Source organism: Mytilus edulis, chromosome 10 (assembly GCF_963676685.1).
Source record: "Mytilus edulis chromosome 10, xbMytEdul2.2, whole genome shotgun sequence".
Lineage (NCBI taxonomy): Eukaryota > Metazoa > Mollusca > Bivalvia > Mytilida > Mytilidae > Mytilus > Mytilus edulis.
This window is the reverse complement of record NC_092353.1, coordinates 15,488,828-15,497,616: the sequence shown is the minus strand read 5'-3', so window position 1 is coordinate 15,497,616 and position 8,789 is coordinate 15,488,828. Positions and strand designations below refer to the sequence as shown.

Sequence of the window (8,789 nt, the reverse complement as noted above, 5' to 3'; positions counted from 1 at the left end):
AATTTTACAACGATCCTTAAAAAATAACCAAACAAACGTTGAATCAAACGATATGAACCTACGCAGTTTTATATTAGAATACTGACACACACCAGTTTGCCATCTCAGTATGCAAGGCAAGGGTGATTGGTGAGGTGCTGGAACTTGATGTACATGTATCATTAAGTTAATACAGTTCTGTTAGGATTGACTGCCTTTTTACAGAGACTTTCTATTCTTACTAGTTGTTATCAGTTAGTATAGACGGTTCCTGGCTTAGAATGATTCTCTGCTCAGCAAATGGTGCGTAATTAGCATTGGAATCAAATTTCTTGTAGAAGTAAAAAACACAAATTAATTTGACTACTTTATTCAGGAGCACAGTCTATATTATCCGGCGTAAATAACTTCGAGATTTATGTGGAAGTTTACTCTGTTGCTCGATCTATGCTAATCGATCGATGTTCCAGTTTAATTCATATTTATATTTATTCGTGAGGCCTCGTCATCGTTTATATTCACTAAAAGCACAGTCGCCTAAATATTTTATATGGCGAAAAAATTCCACGAAAATTGGGGGCAATAATATATTTTTAGTAGCCATTATTATATTTAAAATCTTAAGAGGTTGCTTGCAAATTTAACTCTAAAATGAGTGGTGTATGACGATCTATAACGAATATATACATCCATCATGTGTGCAGATACGGCGGATATATAGGGGGTCTGTCATGAGTGCACTTTGTATGCCCTACATGTGTGCACCCAGGAGGTCCTCCTGAGCGGTGTTTAGACGTACCGGGAAAATCTTATCTGATTCAGGATCAATTCATCGGTTACACTCCCCTGTCATCAGTAATTCTTTTTTGCTGACTTCTGAAAAAGTATTGTGTCCCTGTGTAAGTGTTGACTCTCAACTTGCACATGTGATTTTTTAACACTCCCCGGACTTCTGCAAAAAACAATTATTCAGTTCACTGATTAAGATGGAAGGTAAACGAACAGAAAGTCACAGGACATTCCGACAAAAAGTCACAGGACAAAAAGTCAAACACATGTCAAACTCAGACATAAAGTAACAAAGTTGATAGGACAAAAAGTCACAAACAATTTGTTGACAATTGATTGAATCTAAATGAAAAAAGATTTTGAAATATCTTCTTTTTATTACATATATATTCATTTTTAATTTTAGGAAATTGTTCATAATATAAAAAAGATGTGGTATGATTGCCAATGAGACAACTGACTGTCCACAAGAGACCAAAATGACACAGACATTAACAACTAGAGGTCTTTACGGCCTTCAACCATAAGCCAATATAAAGAAGATATGGTATGATTGCCAATGAGACAACTGTCCACAAGAGACCAAAATGACACAGACATTAACAACCGTAGGTCACCATACAGCCTTCAACAATGAGCAAAGCCCGAGGTAAAGCCCATACCGCTTAATCAGCTGTAAAAGGCAATCATACTATATCTTTTTTTTATATTTACATGTTAAAAAATGTGTGCAAATGTAATCAAAAGCTGCACTTAAACGTAGTGATTTTTGTGCGCAAATGTAATGGTAATGTGCGCAAACCTAATGCACTGATTTATTTGTTTTTAATAAATTTTAATTTAAAGTTGCTACATCATGTTCATGTATATATAAAACTTCAAGAAAAATACAAAAAGAGTGTTTTCTTGTTCAAAGAAAAATAATCTCAAAACTAAAATGTGACTTTTTGTCCTGTGACAGTGAGTGACTTTTTGACTGTGACTTTCTGTCCTACATTCAGATTGAATAGGGGAGTTTGGTTGACCCCTCTATCTGAGACTACTATCTCAGTGATGAGCTTTATGTTTCATGTACAAATGTATTGTGTTTTAATATCATATATGTATGTCGGATAAAAGCTCTACAGACATGACAGACCTTTAATATGTTGTATTGTTATATGTATAACCGACAATACATAAATAGTCCCTAACAAGTAAGAATTAGGTTTCTTCTTTTTGTTTTGACATCTTGCATGGGTTTTTATAGTCCCGTATTAAAATTATGCCCCCACTTTAAAAAAAAAGGGGGGGGGTATACTGTTTTACCCCTGTCTGTCCATCCATCCTTGCGTCAGTCAGTCCGTCCGATGAATATTTTTCGTCACATTTTCCTTATGAACTACAATAGAAGGATTTCTGAAATTTGGTTTCAGGGTTAAATAAGTCAGCTATACCGTGTGATGCATTTTCAGATTCATCACTCGACAACTTCCTGTTTTCCCAACACTTGTATGATTTAACACATGATAGCCAAGTTGAAAGTTGAAAACTAACAACCTAATTTATGTACAAAAAAAATGAAAAACAGATATGTTACACATAAACAAACGACAATCACTGAATTATCGGATCCTGACTTGGAACAGGCACAACCATAACAGATAAGCAGGGTATAAGGAACTTTGAAAATATTTAGTTTTTGTGGTTTGGTCTATTTTCCGGATACTGTAAGCAATAAGGCCCCTTTATTTAGTGAATGAAATAATTGTAAGATGCACTTAGCTGTCTGTCATATTTTATATGAACTTGACCTCATTTTCATGGTTCATTGGTCAATGAAACACTGCATTGTTTTGTCAGTTTATCATATGTTTAAAGTTACAGGTATATTATATTTGGTAGATATGAAACAATTGTAAGGTGTGCATGTCTGAATGGCAGATTCATATATATACCATGACCGCATTTTATTGTTCTTTGGTCAATGATAAGTTTTCTTGGTTTTGTCATTTTATCAGGCCACATTTAAAAGAATGTCTGTTTTCCCTCCCCCGGGTCTACCCTTTGTAAACTGACCAGGAAGGCAGGTTCTTTTTAGCTCACCTGACCTGAAAGGTCAAGTGAGCTTTTCTCATCACTTGGCGTCCGTCGTCTGTCGTCCTGCGTCTGTCGTCCTGCTTCCGTCGTCCGTAAACTTTTACAAAAATCTTCTCCTCTGAAACTACTTGGCAAAATTCTACCAAACTTGGCCACAATCATCTTTGGGGTATCTAGTTTAAAAAATGTGTGGCGTGACCCGGCCAACCAACCAAGATGGCCGCCATGGCTAAAAATAGAACATAGGGGTAAAATGCAGTTTTTGGCTTATAACTCAAAAACCAAAGCATTAAGAGCAAATCTGACAGGGGTTAAATTGTTGATGAGGTCCAGATCTATCTGCCCTGACATTTTCAGACGAATCAGACAACCTGTTGATGGGTTGCTGCCTGTGAAATGGTTATTTTAAGAAAATTTTGCAGTTTTTGGTTATTATCTTGAATACTATTATAGATAGAGATAAACTGTAAAAGCAATAATGTTCAGCAAAGTAAGACCTACAAATAAGTCAGCATGACCAAAATTGTCAGTCGACCCCTTAAGGAGTTATTGCACTTTATAGTCAATTTTTAACAACTTTTCATCAACTTTTTTAAAAATATTCTTCACTGAAACTACTTTGCCAAATTTAACCAAACTTGGCCACAATCATCATTGTGGTTTGTAGTTTAAAAACTGTGTCCGATGACCCAGCCTACCAAACAAAATGGCTGACATGGCTAAAATTAGGACATAGTGGTAAAATGCAGGTTTTGCTTTATATCTTTGAAACTAAGACATTTAGGGCAAATCTTTTAAGATTTAAATGTCTATCAGAATAAGATATATCCCCTCACAAATTTTCAGTTGAATTGGACAACCTGTTGTTGGGTTGCTGCCCTAAAATTGGTGATTTTAAGGTAATTTTGCAGTTTTTGGTTATTATCTTGAATACTATTATAGATAGAGATAAACTGTAGACAGCAATAATGTTCAGCAAAGTAAGATCTACAAATAAGTCAGCATGATCAAAATTGTTAGAGGACCCCTTAAGGAGTTATTGCCCTTTATAGTCAATATTGAACAACTTTTCGTCATTTTTAACCGGATTTTTGTGACAAAAATGTCGGTTATTGATTTGGGGATGTACGGCGGGCGGGCGGTCGGGCGGGCGGGCGGTCGGGCGGGCGGTCGGGCGGGCGGGCGGCAATCAAATGTTGTCCGTGCATTAACTCATGAACCGTTCAACCAAAGCTTTTAAAATTTTAATATGTTGTTACTGACAACTATATGAAGGTCAAGTTCAATAATGGCGATTTTGACTTTTACCGTTCAGGAGTTATGGTTCTTGAAAGATTGAAAAATGGAGTTTCCAGTCATGTCCGTGCTTTTACGCATGAACTGTTCTACCTAAGCTTCCCAAATTTTAATATGTTGTTACTGATGACAAAATGGAGGTCAAGTCCAATAATGGCGATTTTGACTTTTACCGTTCAGGAGTTATGGTTCTTGAAAGATTGAAAAATGGAGTTTCCAGTCGTGTCCGTGCATTTACGCATGAACTGTTCTACCTAAGCTTCCCAAATTTTAATATGTTGTTACTGATGACAAAATAGAGGTCAAGTTCAATAATGACGATTTTGACTTTTACTGTTCAGGAGTTATGGTTCTTGAAAGATTGAAAAATGGTGTTTCCAGTCGTGTCCGTGCATTTACGCATGAACTGTTTTACCAAAGCTTCCCAAATTTTAATATGTTTTTACTGATGACAAAATAGAGGTCAAGTTCAATAATGACGATTTTGACTTTTACCGTTCAGGAGTTATGGTTCTTGAAAGATTGAAAAATGGAGTTTCCAGTCATGTCCGTGCTTTTACGCATGAACTGTTCTACCTAAGCTTCCCAAATTTTAATATGTTGTTACTGATGACAAAATGGAGGTCAAGTCCAATAATGGCGATTTTGACTTTTACCGTTCAGGAGTTATGGTTCTTGAAAGATTGAAAAATGGAGTTTCCAGTCGTGTCCGTGCATTTACGCATGAACTGTTCTACCTAAGCTTCCCAAATTTTAATATGTTGTTACTGATGACAAAATAGAGGTCAAGTTCAATAATGACGATTTTGACTTTTACTGTTCAGGAGTTATGGTTCTTGAAAGATTGAAAAATGGTGTTTCCAGTCGTGTCCGTGCATTTACGCATGAACTGTTTTACCAAAGCTTCCCAAATTTTAATATGTTGTTACTGATGACAAAATAGAGGTCAAGTTCAATAATGACGATTTTGACTTTTACCGTTCAGGAGTTATGGTTCTTGAAAGATTGAAAAATTGTGTTTCCAGTCGTGTCCGTGCATTTTCTCATGAACCATTCAACCAAAGCTTTTGAAATTTTTATATGTTGTTACTGATGGCAAATTAGAGGTCAAGATGACGATTTTGACTTTTACTGTTCAGGAGTTATGGTTCTTGAAAGATTGTGAAATGGCGTTTCCATTCACGTTGTTGCATTTACTCATGAACCATTCAATCTAAGCTTTTCAAATTTTAAGATGTTGATACTGATGACAAAATGGAGGTCAAATTTGATATTGACGATTTTCACTTTCACCATTCATCAGTAATGGTTCTTGTGATATTGCCAGGACACAAATAAATATTAATAAATCCGGTTTGCTGTCGTTGTGACAGCCTCTTGTTGTAAATTGTATAAAATCATTTCTAAAACTACTTGGCCATATTTAACCAAACTTGGCCACCATCATAATACAAGGGTATCTATTTTAAAAAAAGTGTCTAATGACCACGCCTACCAACAAAGATGGCCGACATCAGTAAACACATTAACAGGTGAGCGACACAGGCTCTTGAGAGCCTCTAGTTTTTTTTAACTGGATGTGATTGTCATAGCATGGTCACATGAATGGTTTGACTTGTCCAGTCCAGGCCACTTGTCAGTTGTTTGTGCTCAATTTGAGTGTATTTATTTAGATTATCAATCCTTCTGCTTTCAAGCACTTTCCAAAAATGGAAACAAATTATTTTCAGGAAAAAAATAAATTCGATTTTTTTGTGGAAAATAATTTTTTGACCCGGGCGCTTATTTTTTACCTGTGTGGGGGGAGGGGAAACAAACATATTTTTAATTTTGGCCTTAGATTTTTTAAGCATAGGTCTACTTGTTGTATGGAATGACTACAAGGTATCATATAAAAAAAGATGTCTGCCTGCCAAGGTTAATTTTACTGTGACCTCATATTCATAGAATAATGATAATATTCATGATATTGAACGGCAAGAATGATGAGTAAGTTGATGTTATATACAAATAAGACAAAATTTTCAGTTGCCTACTAATTATGTAATACATGTAGTAGTTATTTTTGTCTTTAAATGATGTTTACCCTTTTATGTGTAGGGCAAGAACATGAAAGATAAAGGGGAAACTATAAACAGAAGAAATTATCAACAAAATAAGATTTACAGAGGTCAACAAAGCCTAAATGGTAAGTCCACTGTTATATAAGTTTTTGTCCTTGAATAATGATTAAATATTTATTAAAATAAGATGTGGTATGATGAATGAGAAAACTATCCATCAGAGTTCAATTTAGTGGATGTAAGCATTGTAATTACTTATTAGAGGCCATTGATGACCTGTAAGTAATGAGAAAACCCATACCCTATACATGTTATAGTAATCTATAAAAGTCAACACTAACCAAATTTGAAACAGACTAACAGAGCATCAATTCAAACGTCAAATATACCAGACTAATTTATAAAAACAAAAAATTATGAAAAATAAAAATGAAGGATATGAACCAACATCAACCACTGGACTATGTACAAGCTCCTGATATTAGACAGGTATAATATGGCTGGGTTGATATAAAAATAAGAAACACTTAGCAGTCTGATTTCCAATGAGACAGTCACATTTCTCCAATAGAGATCAAATGACATTTAAGGAGGCTCTAGGGTATAACAATTTCAGAAAAATGTTTAATATTTTTTTTTCATAACTCATTTTATTTATAACTTTATCATATTGTACACCAAATCATTCAAAACAATCAATTGGGTTTGGCCCCAGATGACTTTTAAAATGCATATATCATTGAAAAAGCTCCAAATTATCTCCCTTTGGTGCAAAAATGCCATTTTTGGCATTAGAAATGTAATATCTTATTTAACTCATTGGTGGCCTATATTTTTCATTATAATTTTAGATAAGCTGTACTTTAACTAAACTATTATAAAATTTAAGCGATTTCTGTAATTTAGTACTTGAATATTTAAATAAAAGTTTATCATATTAATCATAAACATGATAAAATAGCCATTTTATTGATCTCTTCACTGATAATTTTTGAGTTTGTGTATTTGTAGGTCAGACATCTCAATTTTCATGGTCATCATTCACAGATCAATACTGGACGGAAAACTGAATGATATTTTTCTCCATGGTGCGACTTTTTTTATTAATTTGAAATGGAACATGTTTTTTCCTACATTATTTGAAAGAGGAAATTTCAACATGCTGACTATAAACAAAAAGGAGTCATATCATCACGATCATTGATGCACAAGAACTTGATCATATAAATACAACAATGTAATTATCAATTGAAAGATGGAACGAATGAACAAGATATTAGAATGTTGTTGTCCAAATAAACTTGCTTTGTCTTCTCATTTGAATCTCTCCATTCAATAAAGATGTACAGAGGAAGATCTTTGAAGAACAGATTGAAAAAAATATTTTGTCTAAGAATTGCAGGAATATTCTAGTGAATGAAATTATTTATTGACTTCACTCTTATATAGTGGACTGAATAATTGTACATAGCAAGCTGTGAATAAAGAAAGCAAAAACTTTAACAAAAAGTGTTTATATTATAAATTTGCAAATATAAGCATACTATTATGTACACCACAAAGGTATATATAATTCAAATTGTTTGCCTATACAAGTATTGCAATGAACCTATAACAAAGAAAATCTTACCTCATGACAAGAGTGAACTATTCAGTCAGAATATGAAATATTTTTTCAGTTCTATTTTTCATAATAGAATAAACAAGACAAAGATTTCAAAACAATATTTTTTCATTTATTTAGAAATTTCATCATTTTGTTTCAGTGAAAGAACTTTATTCTTTGACTGTAAAATATTATTATTATACATTCCAAAATAAGAATAATCTTTATTGTCATATAAACAAATAAAAAACATGTTTGTGACAAAATTTAAAAAAAATTATATATATATGTATATATATATAAAAAATATAAAAAAAACTTGTATACATTTAAAACATTTTACTACCAAACAGCATTCATTGTAACATACACATAACTTTATATTTATATATATATATTTATAATTTTAATCCCATAGGATTTTATTTTGTCCCATGGGATATTAAAAATCCCATGGGATAATAAAAATCCCATGGGATTTTTTTTGTCCCATGGGACAACAAATATCCCATGGGACTACAATAATCCCATGGGACCAAAAAAAATCCCATGGGATTTAACCAAAATCCCATGGGATAACGGTAAATCCCATGGGATTTTGCCCTGTCCCATGGGATATTGAAAATCCCATGTTTTTATAATTCAAATTGCAAAATAAATATGAAAGTAACAGTATAAAACCAATGAAATTATTGAATCCCATGTAATTCTGCACATTTTGGTTATATACATGATATTGTAGCTCTTGTTTGAGGCGGCGGCGGATTTGCAAATGAGTGTTTTGCAAATTAAAAGTGTCCAGTGTTAACACATAAACAAACGAGAACCACTGAATTACAGGCTCCAGACTTGGGACAGGCACATACATAAATAATGTTGCGGGGTTAAACATGTTAGCGGTATCCCAACCCTCCCCCTAACCTGGGACAGTGGTATAACAGTACAACATAAGAACGAACTATAAAAATCAGTTGAAA

At 33.6% G+C, this 8,789-nt stretch overlaps 1 long non-coding RNA gene across 1 annotated transcript; it reads left to right on the top strand.

The window, feature by feature from the left end:
- Positions 1-841: 841 nt before the first annotated feature.
- On the top strand, positions 842-7,715 carry LOC139493496 (uncharacterized). The gene is made up of 3 exons (XR_011657015.1): positions 842-972; positions 6,244-6,331; positions 7,218-7,715. It is a non-coding gene; the product is annotated as an uncharacterized lncRNA (long non-coding RNA).
- Positions 7,716-8,789: the final 1,074 nt, after the last annotated feature.